This window comes from Myxocyprinus asiaticus, chromosome 41, assembly GCF_019703515.2.
Source record: "Myxocyprinus asiaticus isolate MX2 ecotype Aquarium Trade chromosome 41, UBuf_Myxa_2, whole genome shotgun sequence".
Lineage (NCBI taxonomy): Eukaryota > Metazoa > Chordata > Actinopteri > Cypriniformes > Catostomidae > Myxocyprinus > Myxocyprinus asiaticus.
This window is the reverse complement of record NC_059384.1, coordinates 14,682,993-14,688,073: the sequence shown is the minus strand read 5'-3', so window position 1 is coordinate 14,688,073 and position 5,081 is coordinate 14,682,993. Positions and strand designations below refer to the sequence as shown.

Below are 5,081 nucleotides of genomic sequence, written 5' to 3'. Positions count from 1 at the left end.
TTCATAACTTGTAAACTGCTCAATAAAAGCCTATGACGAGAACATGGAAAAGCAGTTTCCCCAGAGTGTTCTGCTGCTTTGATTTGTCTCACCTGGCCGAGTGTCGCTATTTTTCCTCAGCTAGTAGACCTGCATATGTATGAAACATATAAACTGAAGTTAAAGGGATAGTTCACCCAAACATGAAAATTCTCTCATCATTTACTCATCCTCATTCCATCACAGATGTGTATGACTTTCTTTCTTCTGTTAAACACAAATTACGATTTTTAGAAGAATATCTCTGCTCTGTTGGTCCATACAGTGCAAGTGAATGGTGGTCAGAAATTTGAAGGTCCAAAAAGCATGTAATGTAGCATAAAATTAAACCATATGACTCCAGTGTTTAAATCCAAAACTTCAGAAGCAATATTAGTAGTGTGGGTGAAAAACAGATGAATATTTAAGTCCTTTTTTTACTATAAATCTCCACTTTCACATTCTTCTTCTTTGCGCATTTCACCACCTACTGGGCAGGGAGGAGAATTTATATTAAAAAAGGACTTAAATATTGATCTGTTTCTCACCCAAACTCATAATATCAGTCCTGAAGATATGGATTTAACCACTGGGATCATGTGGACATTATTGCTGTCATTATGTGCTTTTTGGACCTTCAAAGTTTTGGCCACTATTCACTTGCACTGTATGAACCTTTAAAGCTGAGATTTTAAAGTATACATTACAGTCCCCAACAGTTTTTTAAAAGTAATCATTCACATGGTTTATCAGTATGCCATAGCGTTTTATTGTCAATTTCACTTTCATTCTTTTCCTTATCACTTTTTCATGATGTCATAAATAGGCATTAGGCACAGTTGAAGACCTGAAATAAGAAAGGTTTTCAGACATTTCCCAAGATTTCTATAAGCAAAATTATTGCAGATATTGTCCAAATCCAGTCCTCTGATACACGGATGGCTAAGAGGTGGTCACCACAGCCCCTGGCTCTCATTTTTTAACCATTGCATTTAAAGCGATAAACTCGGCCTGATTCAAACGCATTCCATGATAAATTGCCAAACGTCACAGTTCTTAGATCCCATATAAAAGCCATCAAAGTAAAGTAGTTCCACATAGCGGATGTTTACCACTTTTCCAAGCCTGTGCTGTTGGGATAATCTCCTGTGATGTGATTTGTCCTCTGACTGAATCTCGAGAGGGAACAGCATAAGACCTCCTGTGCCTCTGCCCTGTACAGCTAAAAGGGAATTTAGGATGGGTTTTACATGTGAAAAGTGATTTTAACTGAAATGCAAAAATGCATAACCATTCGCTTCTTCTGCTTGTAGCTGGAGCTGGGGGTGACAAGCCTTTCGCCAAGGCCAGCCCAAGCCCTTTATCTCAGGTTTTGAGAATCAACTGGATGCTTTTGAACTGGATGGTGCACTGGAACAGCTTGTTTGGTCACAGTTTACCCAATGTTTCCAGCATTTCAAGCCTGGGCTCTTAACCCCTGTGGAACCAGAACTGAAGGCCCTTCGCCAGCTTCTCTTTTGGAGGTTCACCATCTACTCCAACAATGCCACTGTGGGCCAGTCGCTACTCAACATCCGGCACAAGAACACTCTGATCCCAGGCCAAAAGTACAGACCAATGAGTCAGCAACAGAAGCTCTGGTTGGATCAAAGAACACTCCCATAGCTTGTTCCTCTGCCACCCTGCAGAGTCCAACATGCGCAAAGCCTGCAAAGCACTGGCCATCTTCTCAGGCCTCACCAAAGTGGCTAGCCTGGTCAACTTCCTACTTTTCCTCCAGAAAGGCTCCTTTCCTACTCTTACAGAAAGGTTACTGGGAGTGCAAACTGTCTTCAGCCGACCCCAAGGCCCACAGGACATCAACTTCCGGTACCAGAACCGAGAACTTTTGTGGCATGGCTTTACAGAGTTCCTCATCTTCATGCTGCCTCTCATAAATGTGTGGAAGCTGAAGGCCAGTGTTTGTGCCCTGTTCTCTCCTCTGAATGATCTGAAAGGAGAAGACGGTTCGGATGAGACCTACTGCACAGTGTGTGTCATCTGTGGTGAGTGACCCACAATGCCCCATTCCATCGGCTGCAGCCACGTTTTCTGCTACTACTGCCTCAAGAGCCACACCATCGCAGACATCTACTTCTCTTGCCCTAAATGTGGTGCAGAAACAGGGACAATAAAGCCAGTCAGGCTTCAGATAGAGATGACTGAGTTGCATCAAAATTGAGTTCCAAGAGGAAGACTGTGCCTCAAACAGACTGCTGATTGACTTGAACTCAAGTTTTCCCTCTGTATGTGTATTTAAACTTGAACGTTTGAGTGTATCACAGCGATTGGTTGATGAAAGCATATGGATCGTGCTTTTTCTGAAATTAGAGTATTTGTTGCCATGAAATATGCATAATTTTGTACAAACACTGACTAGAGACAAGCTTGATGTAAAATTCACACATCATTTGTTTCGCTAATTTATTCATCCTCATTAAAGTTTGATCGAAACTATGTATCAGAGGTCCACTTTAATGCATTCGTGGATTGAGCCAGAGCAACTGAATAAACATCAAAACAGCCCTTTGCTCAACTGCCTGCACAATCCAATTCCCCCTTATCCCTTATGAAGTGAGAAATTTGCACAAGATCAAGGAGAGGCCATGATATCACCAGGGGGATGGTTAGGTTGGATGCAGAATGACAGACATCTCTTTATAATCCATTGGCCCTTCTTAAAACTCCAGTAAACTGTAACAAACCCAAGTAGGACCAATGAAAGTTTTGGGCATATTATGCACTAAGCTTAATAATGACTGCAAAGATGGGTATTTATTCTGCTGTTAACTCTCTCCAGTGAGCCATGCCCCAGGCCAAACAAACCCAAATGGACTAAGGCCTGCTGGAAACTCTCACTTCATTTTTTCCCCCTACCACATTGCCTTAATTGCCCACTGTGAAGGCAGTCAGTCAGTTCTCTGGGCATGATGGGTCCAGTGTTTTGCTGTATTTTGTTTTTCTGTAAGTGCTGTGCTCAAGTTTGCTGTGACAAAAAATTTACAATTGGGAGCGTGGCACACATCAGCCCTCACGCAATTTTATTCATGTTAAGTGTATTGTCAAATACACAGGACCACCAAGAAGTGTAGCTCTCACTATATGCAGTACTATCCAAGTTTACGTATGCTCTTGGTTAACAAATTTTCAAAAGATGTTTTAATATGAAACATAGTATATTTATAACCTTTGTTTTGTTTCAGAGGATTAAAGGAATTAACTGCCACTATTCTGGAAATGTATATATTTACAATATACACATCATATGGTTGTTGTTGTTTTTTACACCTAGACCTGGTCCAACCATTCAGCATCGGCCCCTTAAAGTAGGACAGTAGGTTTATTTCAGTAATGAACATGACTTTTGGGATCAAATGTGTTCAAACTATTGTCTCGTAAAACACTTTATCTTACCAGATACAACAGATTATTGTACAGTATATTTATATAGTGGGATCAAGAAAACATTAATGAAATTTAGAGCAAGCACTCATATGACCCTAGATTATTTTGATATTTGGTGTTGTTAATGTGTTGGCTAAATTTATATGACCTATTTAAAGGGATATTTGACGCAAAAATGAAAATTCAATAATTTACTCACCCTCATATTGTTCCAAACCTATACGACTTTCTTCAGCGAAACACAAAATATGATGTCTGCCTTCTTCTCTTTTTTTTTTTTCTTTTTTTTTCATACAACGAAAGTGAATGTCATTTATTTATTTATTTATTTGGGGGTGGGGGGGTGGGGGGGACTATCCCTTTAAACATGTTTTTAAAATGGCAAAATAGAACATTTTAACCTAAAGTTAAATTCATCATAGTTTTTAGCCTTTATATAAGAGATTGTCCTCATTTTACACTCTGTCTTCTCCAAATCTCATTTATACTCAGGGTTGCACTGTCTCTAATCAGCTATTAAATCTAAAGTTTGACACCATTTACTTTGCAAATTGATCACATACTTGTTACATGTGGACTGGGTGTTACAGTGGACAAAGCAGAATTCACACTTTGATGACTGATCCTGCTCATCTGCATTCTTGATCCTTTGATGTCAGGCATTGATAGCTCTGATTAACAGGTGTAGAATTAAAGCGCTCTATTTTAGTCTGTGTAATACTAGTACTTACCCTTTGTAGCCATTCTTTGCTTAATTAAATAGCTTACGGTGAACTGAAAGACACACTCTTTGAATGTAAGAAATCTGGAATGAAATACAGTCTATGGGAGCTAGTTTGTGTGTCCATGTGTGAGTTAAGAAAAGGCAAAAAGTCATTAAAAAACAAATACAACATCTGGCATAAAATGCTTAAAGCAGTCCATCGCCATCATTTGCCATCTACTCTACACTCCTAACTAAATGTGATCACCTAAAGTTCATAGTTAAAAAGCAAATGTAAAAGCTTCTGGACAAATTTGTCAACAGTGGCTGATTATCTCTGTTTCTTCACTGTTGGAAAGTCATTTGCACTCTAAACCAGGAATGTGGGGAATCAATGAAAGAATATATATATATATATATATATATATATATATATATATATATATATATATATATATATATATAATCAACACCCACTGCTTTCTGTGGAACAAACGGCGATCTATATCTTTATACTTGACCCAGTTTCCGACTCATGTCAAACTGCTAAAGTCTCATTACAGGACACCTTTAAAATGCATCATTGCCTTAATGCAGTGAAGAATCACCATAAAGCCTGCACAAGCGTTACGCCAGGTCTTCTCCTGCTCTCTGTCTCACAGGGCTTCTCAATTCTGGACTGATGCTAATGAATGCAAGTCTGGCACTGGCATTATCTGCTGGTAACGTCTGAGGTGGAGGGAATGAGTTTGGCACGGTAAGTGATAGCCTTGCCGACTCCTGTGGAGAACTACAAAGACAGACTGCATGCCTTGGAGGAAAAGCCAATACCTGTGTGCCTCTGCAGGCCCTCCACTCATTGGCTGTGCCGGACTAGAGTGGCTTAAAGAGAGAATGAACGACAACGAGGAATTAA

At 39.7% G+C, this 5,081-nt stretch overlaps 1 pseudogene; it reads left to right on the top strand.

Moving 5' to 3' along the window:
- The first annotated feature begins 1,300 nt into the window (after window positions 1-1,300).
- LOC127431704 (peroxisome biogenesis factor 2-like) lies at window positions 1,301-2,239 on the top strand (annotated as a pseudogene).
- The last annotated feature ends 2,842 nt before the right edge of the window (window positions 2,240-5,081 follow it).